The following is a 15,683-nucleotide window of genomic DNA, read 5'->3' on the forward strand; positions in this document are numbered from 1 at the left end:
ACTTTCTTCTTCGGGCTCAGCTTGCCCTTTTCTTTTCTCAGCTGACTTAGGTGTACCCTGAGGTTGGTCAGCTTCAATGTTCGTCCCCTTAGACATAGCTCGTTTCTTCTTTGGAACAGCCGAAATGTCCTTGGAGCACGTTTCAAGTGCTTTTCTCTTCTTTGCTGTTTTAGGTGACTCAGCAGGGACTTCCTTTGCTTGTTGAGGCTCCTCTTCTTGGTTAGCATCATCTTCTTCCTCATCATCTTCAACCTCTTCAAAACCTTTCAACGGCTGATTGTATAATAACCCAACCAACAGAGCCGCGGTAATCTCAGTTCCCATGCTTTGGGTCTCATTTATTGTTTCTATCTGCTGATCCTCGAGGATTTTAGTGATTAAAGAGCCCAATCGAAGTTTCTTACCTCCTCGCTGAAGCGCACCAACCAGAAATACCGGAAGGTTGAGAGGGGTGTAGGTCATCATGTGCCATATGAAGCACTACTCAAAGTTGGAGGCCGATGAGGCTGAGCTGAGTTTGGGGAAGATGAAGTTGGTCAATATGTAGTGCGCCATCTTCTGGTTTTGCCCCATACAAATGCTGGGTATTTCTCCTTTGTGATTTTTGGGTTTGCAGAATCCCTTCATCTGGTCAAGCTGTTCCTTTGATACCTTTTCCTTTGTTGTTCTAAACTCTATCCCTTCTTTCGGTAGGGTGAGTAAAGTTGCTAGGTAGGATGGGGTGATTATTATCTTGTGGCCTTTGACATGAGTTTCCAGGTAGTCAGCATCGTCTTCATCAACATTCAGATTTGAGTAAAATTCCCTTACTAACCTAGGGTAGGTTTTCCCAGGGAGAGAGAAGAATCCTGTCCACTGGTTCTTTTCAATCCATTCACAGAATGGTTTCTCAGCGGTGATGAAGTTGGGAGAGAACCATCTGCATTTGAGAACTTCAAGGTTGTTGACTTTCTTGTGAACCTTTACCATGATTCTAGCCTTGGGTGGTTGTTGTTTCGAGGAGCTTGCTGGATCAGCTTGGGGGTTTTTGTTAAGAATAGGGGATTTGGGATTTTCATCGGTGTGATGTTTGCCGGAATCACCACCGGAGATGTTCTGAGGGTTCGACATTCTCAGAGATTTTAGGGATTTTGAAGTTTTGAGAGAGAGAAATTTGAATGTCAAAGGATTCACACGTGAAGAGGATTAGGTGGGAAATCTTCCACTATTTATAGAGATCTAAGTCGACCCTATTCATTTAACTAGCCGTTTTACCTAGGGACGTTCAATCGACAGAGATTCTGTCATTTATGACATCTTCGGCGCATGGGTTTTGCCATTATTGCGTACGTTTTCAAGGTGCTAGTTATTACACGTGTGTGCATTTAATGGTGCAAGTAGGCTTTAACTCAGTTCATTCTATAATGTGAAGCGTTTGTGATACTGAGTACCTAATTTTATGTAGAGGAATTTCCTATTTCTTAGTAACTCAGCATAGGGTAGTCACTCAGCATGTATATCTACTCAGCACAGCATATGCATCTACTTGGGATAATCACTCAGTATGTATATTAAGTCAACATAGAGTGATTTTCTGCATTTTAAGCTTAGTATGTAGTAGTTACTAATTTTGAATTCACTCCGCATGGCAATCACTCAACATTCAATTTTTCATAGAGAATTATTGAAGAGGATTAGACATACCTGTTGGTCCCTTATAACGTTGGAAGTATAGTTCCAAAGGGGGGTTAGGAACTATTTAAACTTTTTTTAACCTTAGGGAAGAATTCTTTTCTAAAGAGAAAAAGGATTCAACAACGGCGCTGAGTGATCAGTAAGATACTGGCTTAGTCAACTGGTGACTAGGTCAGTTTCTTGACTTGAGTCAGGAGATAGCACTTAAAGTCTATTCCTGAGCTCAGATGTTCGATGCGCACAACTCAGCTTGACCTCTTAACTTGGTCAGTTTTTGGTTATTTAAGCAAGCAATATATATAAGGAGTTTAAGGTAAGAAATACGTTACTCAGCAGATTTATCCAGGTTCGGCTTCTTCTAAGCCTACGTCCTGTCCCCGGAACACGTTCCGACATTTCGAATCCTCTACTGAGCTCTTTAAAGGTAGAGCCTCAAACCTTTTACAATCTTAGCAACTGAGTATAACAAGAGTACCTTCCTCTATACCTCTACTCAATCCTAATCTCTCGCTGAGTACTATAACCGAGTACTCAGCCTCTCCTTTCTACTTTCTAGAAATGATAAGTGTTTGTCCTAAACAATGATTTGCTAAGACACCTTAGATGATTGAATAATCACTCTAGACTTTTACACAAAAGATATTGAATGTAGTGTAAGGTTGCTTTGCTTTTTGCTTGCAGAACTTTGCGTAGAGATTTGGTCAGCGTAATGGCTTGATCAAGTTCTGTAAGTATTGAAGCTTCTGATGGCGCTCTATTTATAGAGATGTCTGGGCATCGGTCATTTTGAATTTCGAAATAACCGTTGGAGGGAAACGGCTTCCTGTCGTTGTCATCCTGACTTGCTCAGAGCTCTTGGCCAATCAGATTTGTGTATCTTCTGTCCTCGGTCAGCTCAGCAGAATGTCTCTCCTTTTATGGTAAAGTCAACTGGACAGCATACTGTGTCATCTGAACTTTACCCAAAGTAGAAATACTTTGTCTGGAAGTTTTCCTTAGCCAGCTGCTGTCTTGTACGTTTGTCGAATCTACTCAGCAGCTTCATCTTGAAGTTGTTCCCGAAGGTCTTCTAGATCCTTCTTTCGCTGAGTTGCGTTTTGTCCAAAGCGACAACGTTTTGACAAAACGCGGGCCGAGTAGTACTGAGTTGTTTGACTTGGGCTTTGACTTCCGTATTGGGCTTGGGCCTTTTGATTCTTGTGTCTTATAAATAATTTAACTCAACATTGAACAAACACGTTAGTAGAATAAATCAAAGCATTTAAACTTAGTGTGTTTTAGAATATGTATTTCAATTATACTTAAACAATTTTGTCAAATCAAAATTATGTGGAAAGGTGTTTCAACAAACTCCCCCATTTTGATGTTGGCAAAACTATTCAGCGAGGAACTCAGTGTTGAGCTCCCCCATGATAGTTGACCTATTATATCTTAGCAAACTCCCCCGTCAGGGTTGAGCTACTGACTTAGTTTTACTCTAAACATTTAAAGGTTTAATCGAGTAAGTCTAAGGTCAGTTTTCAGATATAGGTCAGCTTATGTAACATATTCTATTTACTCAGTATTAAGCGGAAGGTTTAATCATTTAGAGTGCGCTGAGTAATTTGTTGTTCAATGAGTTCTATAAGACAGTGTTATATAGGCATATAAGTCAATGTCAAACATGTTATCAGTATTGGGTTTTAATTGAAGACACAGAATAACATTATACACAGCATCGTATACAGATAATTCATAACTCAGAGTTTTGAACGGAAGATGCAAGTATTGATATTAAAATTAGATAGTCAGTGTTTACAATCAACAGTTCAAAGATAGGCAAAAAGAAATACAGACTACATACTTAGCCTATACTGAGCTAGCCTATATATCTATTTCTTTTTCTTCTGTTGGGACTAACTTGACCCATGCTGTGTTCTTGCTGGTGTTCTCGCTTGATCTTTCTCCCCCGTTTTGGCAGCATCGGGAGGAGGAATTCTAAAGCTGTCGGTTAAGACAGCCCTAGTTAGTTCGTTGGACAGCGATTTAAGTCGGTCAGCGCTTTCATTTACACCATCAAAAATGGCAACACCCTGATTTGAGACTTCATCAGGAATTTTGAGTTCGGCAGCGCTGATCATACTGACGATGAAAGCTTCAGACTTACCAATCCATATAAGCGCATCAGTCAGTCCAGCAATGACTTGATGAAAGGTTTTAAGTAGGTAGGTGTCAAAGTACTGACGCTGAACATTTGTGTGCCGGATGTGATTGAAGGTTTGCCTTGTGATGGACAGCATTTCGTTTTGTTTCATTTGGTCAGTGTCCATCTCCTGCTTGTTCAGATTTAGCAGTCGAACAGCTTCACCAATTTGCTCGATGGAGCATTGAGAGTAAGAGACCATTTGCTCATTTGTCTTGATTTGCTCGGTGTGAAGCTGAGCAAAAATCATCTTTACCTCATCAGAAGTTGCATATCCAGGGTTCACAACTGACAAGTTCTGTACTTGCTGTTGTAGAGCATTTAAGTGTTGCACAGTTGTCAGCTGGATCTCGGCCAGCTTGGCGATGGAATCCTGCTTAGCTTGCTGTGTTTGATAGGAGATGATGACGTTCAGCAAGTCCTTGAATCCATTAACTTCATTGAGAAGCTGAGTGACCTGGGAAAGCTGAGTAGTCTCAATAGATGAAGACCCAGCAGCAGGAGGAGTGGATTGTTGAAGGTCTTTGATCAACGCTTGCACTGAGTCGATTATTCTTTTGCCGGACTCAGTGGCATTCAGATAGCTTTGAGAGCCTTCAGGGACATCAGTGTGACCGGTAGGAGGAGGAGTCAAAGGAATGATATGGTCAGTGACTGGAATTGTGTTTTTAATCTGCACTTGGTTCATTTGAGTACGAGTTTGATCGGCAGATAGATGAGTTGGAGAAGTAGAAACTCGAATACTGTCTGTGCTGACGGGGGCAGATGTGTTTGGAGTCAGCACAATGCTTGGATGGACAGCATTGACAGTACTCGTCTCAACCTGACTTGTTAAGGTGGCAGAAGCATTTTGGTCGGCATGTTCCTGTTGGGAAGAAACAGAGGCTTGTTTTTCGATGGATGCCGCATGTTTTCTACCAACAAATCTGAGTTTTAGGGCAGAGGGATCTTTCGTTGGTTGTTGAATGGCAAAGGTAGGAAGAGTTGATAGTTCAATAGGAGTCTCACTGACTTCTTTCTGACTTGCCTTGATGAGTTTTCTTCTTCGAGGAGGAGTAGGAGGATTGTCAGCTTGAATAGAATTGCCAGAGTGAGAAGGAGAAGTTTCTTCCTGATCATGATGAGGGAGTTTAGCTTTCTCTTAGACTTGATCAACATTGTGTTGGTCCAGTTCTTGCTCTTCTCCAGCAGCCAACCCAGTATTGGCTTGCTCAGCTACAACCTCACTGGTTGTCTCCTCATTGTCCTCAGCGTCATCCTGACCGCTGGTCTCATCTTCTTCGTCTTCTTCTGAACTATCACCATCTAGTTCTTCTTCTACTTGGGAGATGAACTGATCATCCAGTTGTACCTCTTCTTCCTGTTCCTCAGACACGGTTCCTAAACACTGTGTTGTTGGAAATAGGGCTAAGGTATAGCAGCGGAAATATAAAAATTTTAGCCTACTTCCTTTTAACCATAGGATCCGTTAATCGTTATTTCATATAAATAGGGATAAGAAGAAATACCTTTCGATGATCAATCTATCGTTGCAAACGAAGTGCCCACAACTTCAAAGGAGAGGTAAACTATTTACCAATCTGCCCCTATTCGAAACAGACCTTCCAGACCTCCTAATGACAATCCCTTCGGTGGACACGTGGCAGAATATGTCTAGAAGCTACTGTCCAAATATCGCGACGATCCGACGGTTCAATCTCCGGAAATCCTCGAAATAGTGAACTGACCTGATGTAGGCGAAGAAAAACGAATTTCTCCCTTTTGATTGTTTTTCTTCTTTCGTGAACACGGTGAGGTTAAATTAGAATCAACCCTTATGAGATGTAACCAAAATAGATTACCTCTAATTAACCAACACAAGATCAAGGAGAAAGAGGGATGAATTAGATTAATCAATCGATGGAATGCCGAATGAATTCTTGTCCACGAACTTGGGGATGGGAATTCTTTTCTCTCTCTAACTAAGCAATTTCGAAAATCACTTTAGGGGAGGGTAGAGGGTTAGATCGAAATTCACATGTAGGAGGGGTATATATATTTGCTTGTATCTAAACCCTAGTTAGATAGGAATAGGTTACTTAATAGGAATCCAATTCGGAATAGGATTTCTAATTATTATCTTACTATATATCTAATATAATTAGGATAATAATAAATAACCTAGTTAGATAATAATAGGAGTATATTAATCTAATTAAAACTCCTAACTTGATTATCTCTTAATTAATTTAATTTCACAATCCTAATCAAATTAGGATGAATGGAATAAATTAATTCCTTACTCAAATACATATAAATTTCGGCCCCTCCATGTAATTGGGCCTTACTGGGCTTAATTTTGGGCTTCCATCTATTAATCATATCCATCTCTCCTTTTGGTTCCAAGTCTTATGTGTGATCCATTAGGTCCTTACTACTTCTGGCCGTATGCAACCTATTAAATTAATTTCTTCAAGAATTATATTTAATCCCTTGCATAACGGAATGATGTACAGAGTATGTTATTGGCAAGTCCATAATCATTCCCCCAGAGTCCGTTAAGAAGACAGGTTGATTCTGTCGTTAACCCTTCCGTATTAGTTACGGTATAATACGATCCTTTATCAACTACATCCTTGAACTGAATCTTATGACTATGGGTAATGTCAAGTCACATATAGCGAGACGTTCATTTTACTTGTTATTGGCCGAGTCAACTCAAAAGATAGGTTAAGTGAAATCCGAATTTCTACTCTTAAGCTATCACCTTGCAAGGGTTTAGAGTCGAGTCTTCCACAAGCGATCCTTGGATGTATCTCCCATTCATCGGGAGTGATAAATGCTCAATCCAATGTATAACTACCCTGACATTACCTCCTGTGACACCCAACCTTTACAGTTCACACCCCAGAGTCATCTCTGTTAAGGATCGTGGGACCACGCGATCAAAGTCTCACATTCAGTAATTCAGGATGACCAATTAACATTCCTTTGAGTCTGAGGATTAGTTATACCTATTAATACCAATGAGATGAACAGGTGACAAGGATGAATCTACCCATCCTGTTATCTCAAGTCGGATCCCCAATCCTAATGAACGACGTTTCATCGGATCTATGTAACTGTCCAGATATCTATATATATGAAGCTTGTGAGATCAGCTTTCTGTCTGACAGAAGACATTGTTACATACAAGTCTCAACAGTGATATATCAATCCTAAACATATCACTTGACTTGGGGTAGTTTTAAGTTTATTAGTTTATTATAAAGTTTTGTCTCACTTCATGCTTGTATGAACACTTTATAATCACTTTAAACAAACTTACGGATTTCCTTTTATTAGACTTTATTTAGTGCTTTAAAAGGGATTGCCTTTATATAGTTATAAAACATATATCTTATTAAAACAAATGATATAAAGAACTAAATAAAGTCTAATAAAAGGTTGCCTTTATATAGTTATAAAACATATATCTTATTAAAACAAATGATATAAAGAACAATTCATTTACAATAAGTTTGTATCCTGCAACAATTGTCTATAGGACACTAAACCCCAATATACTCCCACTTGGACTAAAGCCAATTGTTTCTAAAACTTATCCCATTAGAAGTTAAATGACGATCATGTACTTTCTGGGCTAATGGCTTTGTCAACGGATCTGCAACGTTGTCCTCGGTAGGTACTCTTTCTATTCTCACATCTCCTCTAGCCACAATCTCTCTGATGATGTGGTATCGCTTTAGGTAGTGCTTGGATGCATTATGAGACCGTGGTTCCTTTGCTTGCGCAATGGCTCCATTGTTATCACAGCACAGAGTAATGGGATTGACAATGTCAGGCACCACTCCTAGTTCTGTAATGAACTTTCTAATCCAAACTGCTTCCTTTGCTGCTTCCGCAGCAGCGATGTACTCTGACTCGGTCGTAGAGAAAGCTACGCTTCCCTGCTTGGAACTTTTCCAACTGACCGCACCCCCATTCAAGATAAACAGGTATCCTGATTGGGATTTAAAATCATTCTCATCTGTGAGATGACTAGCGTCTGAAAATCCTTCAATTTTCAGATCTCCTTCTCCGTACACTAGGAACATATCTTTAGTCCTTCTCAAGTACTTAAGAATGTTCTTGACGGCAATCCAATGCTCGTCTCCCGGATTCCCTTGGTAGCGACTCGTTACAGATAACGTGAACGCTACGTCAGGTCTAGTGCATAGCACAGCATACATAATCGAATCGATCACGCTGGCGTACGGGACAACAGCCATGCGTCGTTTGTCATCATCAGTTTTAGGACATTGATGATTGTTTAACTTTACTCCATGTACCATGGGTAAGTTACCTCGTTTCGATTCAAGCATGCTAAACCGATTTAGCACCTTTTCAATGTATGTAGCCTGTGAAAGACCAAGCAGTCTACGCGATCTATCTCTATAGATCTTTATACCAAGTATATAGGCTGCTTCACCAAGGTCTTTCATTGAGAAGTTACCGGATAACCATACTTTCACCGATTGTAATAGAGCAATGTCATTTCCCATTAACAGTATATCGTCCACATATAGTATGAGAAGTGCTATAGAGCTCCCACTTGCTTTCTTGTAAATGCAAGCTTCTTCGCAATTTTGTTCGAAACCAAATTGTTTTATGGTTTCGTCAAAATGCTTATTCCAGCTTCTAGATGCTTGCTTGAGCACCAAGAAGACAAGCGAAGCGATCAGTGTGATCAAGGGAGCTATCATGCTTTTTCTGGCTTCTGGCCTACACAGATCAGGTTGTTTTTTGTTTGGAGGGCGATCAGTGGGATCCCGTTTTCTTTGTCTATCGTTTTCCTTGTCTGTTAAGCCTCACAGCTATGGTTTTGATTCTTTTCTCGAATCCGAGTTCTGTTCTATTCCATCAGTTAATCAAAGAAAGGATATGCTCCTACCGAAGTTCACTGAAGTTATCGGTTAAGGCTTCCCTTCCATTGGAATCAGTAGCCCATAGCCTCCCTATTTCAAAGAGCTGGGGCGGTAAGAAAACTCGGTCCATAAATGGATCTCTGAAGTTTGCAAACTTTATTTGCACCCTTTGATATGAAACCTTCAGGTTGCATCATGTATACATCCTCAAGTAGGTTTCCGTTTAGGAAAGCTGTTTTCACATCCATTTGCCAAATCTCATAATCAAAATGAGCAGCAATTGCAAGCATGATTCTGATTGATTTGGACATAGCAACGGGAGAGAAGGTTTCGTCATAATCAACGCCTTGTTTTTGATGATATCCTTTCGCTACCAACTTAGCCTTGTAGGTGCTAACCTTTCCATCCATGTCAGTCTTCTTTTTGAAGATCCACCTGCACCCAATGGGTTTTATCCCCTCGGGTGGATCAACCAAAGTCCACACTTGGTTAGTATACATGAAATCCATTTCAAAATCCATGGCCTCAAGCCATGCTTTAGAATCTGGACTAGTAAGAGCCTCTTCGTAGTTTTCGGGTTCGTCGTCTAACACGGGAACCTCGTCATCATCTCCCACTAGAAAACCATATCTAACTGGGAGTTCACGAACTCTTCGTGATCTATGAATAGGTGCCACTGGAGTCTCATCTAATGGGACTTCTTCGGGTACCTCGACCGCCTCCGTTGTTTCAGTCGTTGTTTCTTCCTCTTGAACTTCGTCGAGTTCAATCACTCTTCTCTTTTGTGTTTCTTCGAGAAACTCTTTCTCTAAGAAGGTTGCGTGTTTGGATACGATCACTTTCTGATCATCTGGATGATAGAAGTAATATCCCATAGTTTCCTTAGGGTATCCAATGAAGAAACATTTATCAGATTTAGAATCTAATTTGTCGGACGCAACGCGTTTGACATATGCTGAACAACCCCATACTCTCATGAAAGAGAACACGGGTTTCCTACCAACGAACAATTCATATGGCGTGGAACTAGCGGATTTAATTGATACTCGATTCAGGGTGAACAGGGCAGTTTCTAAGGCATAGCCCCAGAACGTCTTTGGAAGTAAGGCCATGCTCATCATGGATCGTACCATATCTAATAGGGTACGGTTTCTCCTCTCGGATACACCATTGTGTTGTGGTGTATAGGGAGGTGTCCATTGTGAGCATATCCCACATTCAGTTAGATAATTCAAAAAATCATCAGAAAGATATTCGCCACCTCGATCAGATCGAAGTGTCTTTATTTTCTTTCCTAATTGATTTTCCACTTCATTCTTGAAGCATTTGAACTTGTCAAAAGCTTCTGATTTGTGCCTCATCAAGTAGATATAACCATAGTGAGTATGGTCATCTATGAAGCTAATGAAGTATCTGAATCCTCCTCTTGCTTGGACTGACATAGGGCCACATACATCTGAATGAATGAGTCCTAGAGTGTCTGATACACGATCACCTTTATTGCTAAAGGGTGTCTTTGTCATTTTACCTTTTAAACATGATTCGCATGTTTCCAATGATTCAGAATCGATTGGATCTATAAGCCCATCTGAATGTAGCTTTAGCATGCGTCTCTCGTTTATATGACAATGCCACAAGTAAGTTGAATTATCTAGCTTATGTCTTTTGGTATCAATTGCGAAAACAGAAATCTAACACATAAATCCCATTTTGTGATATTCCTGAAAAATAGAAAATCCCATCTCTATAAAAATCGCAATGTTTGTTCTTTATCGAAATATAGAACATACCAGATGTTTGGAGTATCGGCTTTTCCCTTCTGGAGGGTAGCTCGGTACAAAGAACAATTTCTCTTCCAATGCCCCATGTCACCACAATAGTGGTACTTTCTTTTAGGCTTCTTCACTTCCTTTCCCTTAACTTTAGTGGGCATGGCTTTCTTACCTTTCTTGGGATGTTTAGGATCGGGAGAATTCCCTTTCCACTTCTTTGATCCCTATATGACAATAGCCGGTATTGCCTTGCCTTTCTGAATATTGGGCTCAACTGACTTGAGCATATTTGCAAGCTCTTCAAGAGAGATTTGCAAGTCATTCATCTGATAGTTCATGATGAACTATGAATAACTCTTTGGGAGGGATTGAAGAATTAAGTCTACACTTAGTTCGTTATCCATCGCGAATCCAATACTAGAAAGTTTGGTAATATAGCCAATCATCTTGACATAATGTGTCATGATTGATGTGCCCTCTTGCATCCTGCAACGATATAACCATTTGGATATCTCGTAGCGTTTGCACCTGGTTTGTTTCCCAAACAATTCCTCTAGGCGCATGATGATGGAACATGCATAGTTGCCTTTGTAATTCCGATGTCATCGATGCAAGTATGATGCATCCGGCATGATCGTCATCAGCCTTGTGCTTCTTGTAAGCATCGATTTCCTCGATTTGGAGCATCTTTATTAGGGATAAGGGGTATCGATGTATCAAATACATACCCTATTTTATCAAACTTCAAAACAATTTTGAGGTTGCGATACCAGTCGGTGAAGTTTGAACTATTCAACTTGTTATCGGTAAATGTGTTTTGCAGATTGGTGTTAGTCATAATTTTAAGAGTGTTTCATTAAACTGAGAGTGAGAAAGAGTAAACGTATGTTATTCATTTGCTTTAAAGTATAACAATCTAAAATTATAGGCCTTTTAATTTATTTCAGATTGCTCCCACTATTTTGCCAAATTAATAACCCTCCATATTAATTCGAAGAATTTCACAAATCCTTTAGTGAGCTAGGATCCTAACTCCTGAGATTTCGCCTTAACTTTAGCCAACAAACTAGTCTCATTCGTTAGGTAGATTCATTCAATCAATCACATCTCGAATGCGATTCCTAGGTTATTGGGTTACTAACCACATTAGTAACTAATATGTCATTCATATTAATCCCAACCATTTTGCCCATTAGTGTATGACAACATGAGTTTGCCCATCCAATTATCATACTCTAATTTAAGTATTACCCCATATTCATGAAAGAACGATTTTCGATAATCCAGGTGTTACCATAAGACCCCGAGCTTGACTTTGGCCAACAACCCAAAGGCCCCCAGTACTGCCGGCTGAATTATAATATTAGGGAGGGGCAACTGATTTTAATAACTTATTTATTTACTTAACTTTTTAATGAGGGATTTTTATTTAAGTCTCATAATCTAACTTAGTCTTGATTTGCTTTAGCATACATCAGACACACATTCACACATACATTGGTGTTATGGACATATCATCTAAATTATTCCGTCGAGCCAGAGACGGAATAAAAGGGCAAACCTAAGGAAACACTAACTATTACATATTTCTCTTTAGGTCCTCCGTCTTCTCCATGGTGTCTTGAAATTACATATTAATTTCTATACTACTAAAAGAAAACTTCAATTGAATTGAAGGGAATCAGATGAGAGGAGAAATTACAATAGATAGTAGAAAGGCAGGACGCGCAGACCCTATTTCAAAAATACTAAAAGACTAAAAGATGGTCCAAATATGTCCATAACTCCAAACATGCAAAGACTCAATTAAATAAATTTAATTGGTTGATTACATAACTATCTTATGTAATATTTAGGTTAATCACATTAACTTATCAAATTAACTTTCATCCAATTTTACTTCTAATCGTTTTATATCTTTATATTAATTCTTAGATTAATATAACCATACAAAACGTTGATTATGCATGTCCCAATTATTTTGATTTCAATTCATTTAACGCTTTGATTTACAACTTGGTAAAAACAAACTTTTAAACGAATTTTCATTCGATAATCAAAACAGAAAACTATTAATTTCCGAAACATGTATATATATTTTATATTCAAAACTAATTTTAAACACATATATATCAGATTTTCAAAACGGTTGAAAAGCGATTTTCAGAAATAGAAAAAACTACAATAGATTTCCGTTTTATCTTTAGAATCAATAAAACTAATTTTATTAATCTAACCATAAAACTAATAGATTTTGTTATAATGATTATCAACCGAAATAATTAGGAACATAAGCATAATCAGTTTTAATTAACAATTAATCAAAACTTTATTTATCTTTAGAATTAATCAATCAATACTATTTGTCAATTAATCCTAACCATAAATATTTATTCAATCCTATTGAAAACTTCTATGTTTTCATATATGAAATAACGGATTTAACGATGGCTCTGATACCACTGTTGGAAATAGGGCTAAGGTATAGCAGCGGAAATATAAAAATTTTAGCCTACTTCCTTTTAACCATAGGATCCGTTAATCGTTATTTCATATAAATAGGGATAAGAAGAAATACCTTTCGATGATCAATCTACCGTTGCAAACGAAGTGCCCACAACTTCAAAGGAGAGGTAAACTGTTTACCAATCTGCCCCTATTCGAAACAGACCTTCCAGACCTCCGAACGACAATCCCTTCGGTGAAAACGTGGAAGAATATGTCTAGAAGCTACTGTCCAAAAATCGCGACGATCCGACGGTTCAATCTCCGGGAATCCTCGAAATAGTGAACTGACCTGATGTAGGCGAAGAAAAACGAATTTCTCCCTTTTGATTGTTTTTCTTCTTTCGTGAACACGGTGAGGTTAAATTAGAATCAACCCTTATGAGATGTAACCAAAATAGATTACCTCTAATTAACCAACACAAGATCAAAGAGAAAGAGGGATGAATTAGATTAATCAATCGATAGAATGCCGAATGAATTTTTGTCCACGAACTTGGGGATGGGAATTCTTTTCTCTCTCTAACTAAGCAATTTCGAAAATCACTTTAGGGGAGGGTAGAGGCTTAGATCGAAATTCACATGTAGGAGGGGTATATATATTTGCTTGTATCTAAACCCTAGTTAGATAGGAATAGGTTACTTAATAGGAATCCAATTCGGAATAGGATTTCTAATTATTATCTTACTATATATCTAATATAATTAGGATAATAATAAATAACCTAGTTAGATAATAATAGGAGTATATTAATCTAATTAAAACTCCTAACGTGATTATCTCTTAATTAATTTAATTTCACAATCCTAATCAAATTAGAATGAATGGAATAAATTAATTCCTTACTCAAATACATATAAATTTCGGCCCCTCCATGTAATTGGGCCTTACTGGGCTTAATTTTGGGCTTCCATCTATTAATCATATCCATCTCTCCTTTTGGTTCCAAGTCTTATGTGTGATCCATTAGGTCCTTACTACTTCTGGCCGTATGCAACCTATTAAATTAATTTCTTCAAGAATTATATTTAATCTCTTGCATAACGGAATGATGTACAGAGTATGTTATTGGCAAGTCCATAATCATTCCCCCAGAGTCCGTTAAGAAGACAGGTTGATTCTGTCGTTAACCCTTCCGTATTAGTTACGGTATAATACGATCCTTTATCAACTACATCCTTGAACTGAATCTTATGACTATGGGTAATGTCAAGTCACATATAGCGAGACGTTCATTTTACTTGTTATTGGCCGAGTCAACTCAAAAGATAGGTTAAGTGAAATCCGAATTTCTACTCTTAAGCTATCACCTTGCAAGGGTTTAGAGTCGAGTCTTCCACAAGCGATCCTTGGATGTATCTCCCATTCATCGGGAGTGATAAATGCTCAATCCAATGTATAACTACCCTGACATTACCTCCTGTGACACCCAACCTTTACAGTTCACACCCCAGAGTCATCTCTGTTAAGGATCGTGGGACCACGCGATCAAAGTCTCACATTCAGTAATTCAGGATGACCAATTAACATTCCTTTGAGTCTGAGGATTAGTTATACCTATTAATACCAATGAGATGAACAGGTGACAAGGATGAATCTACCCATCCTGTTATCTCAAGTCGGATCCCCAATCCTGATGAACGACGTTTCATCGGATCTATGTAACTGTCCAGATATCTATATATATGAAGCTTGTGAGATCAGCTTTCTGTCGGACAGAAGACATTGTTACATACAAGTCTCAATAGTGATATATCAATCCTAAACATATCACTTGACTTGGGGTAATTTTAAGTTTATTAGTTTATTATAAAGTTTTGTCTCACTTCATGCTTGTATGAACACTTTATAATCACTTTAAACAAACTTACGGATTTCCTTTTATTAGACTTTATTTAGTGCTTTAAAAGGGATTGCCTTTATATAGTTATAAAACATATATCTTATTAAAACAAATGATATAAAGAACTAAATAAAGTCTAATAAAAGGTTGCCTTTATATAGTTATAAAACATATATCTTATTAAAACAAATGATATAAAGAACAATTCATTTACAATAAGTTTGTATCCTGCAACAATTGTCTATAGGACACTAAACCCCAACATACTCCCACTTGGACTAAAGCCAATTGTTTCTAAAACTTATCCCAGTAGAAGTTAAATGACGATCATGTACTTTCTGGGCTAATGGCTTTGTCAACGGATCTGCAACGTTGTCCTCAGTAGGTACTCTTTCTATTCTCACATCTCCTCTAGCCACAATCTCTCTGATGATGTGGTATCGCTTTAGGTAGTGCTTGGATGCATTATGAGACCGTGGTTCCTTTGCTTGCGCAATGGCTCCATTGTTATCACAACACAGAGTAATGGGATTGACAATGTCAGACACCACTCCTAGTTCTGTAATGAACTTTCTAATCCAAACTGCTTCCTTTGCTGCTTCCGCAGCAGCGATGTACTCTGACTCGGTCGTAGAGAAAGCTACGCTTCCCTGCTTGGAACTTTTCCAACTGACCGCACCCCCATTCAAGATAAACAGGTATCCTGATTGGGATTTATAATCATTCTCATCTGTGAGATGACTAGCGTCTGAAAATCCTTCAATTTTCAGATCTCCTTCTCCGTACACTAGGAACATATCTTTAGTCCTTCTCAAGTACT

This window comes from Euphorbia lathyris, chromosome 3, assembly GCF_963576675.1.
Source record: "Euphorbia lathyris chromosome 3, ddEupLath1.1, whole genome shotgun sequence".
NCBI classification, from domain to species: domain Eukaryota; kingdom Viridiplantae; phylum Streptophyta; class Magnoliopsida; order Malpighiales; family Euphorbiaceae; genus Euphorbia; species Euphorbia lathyris.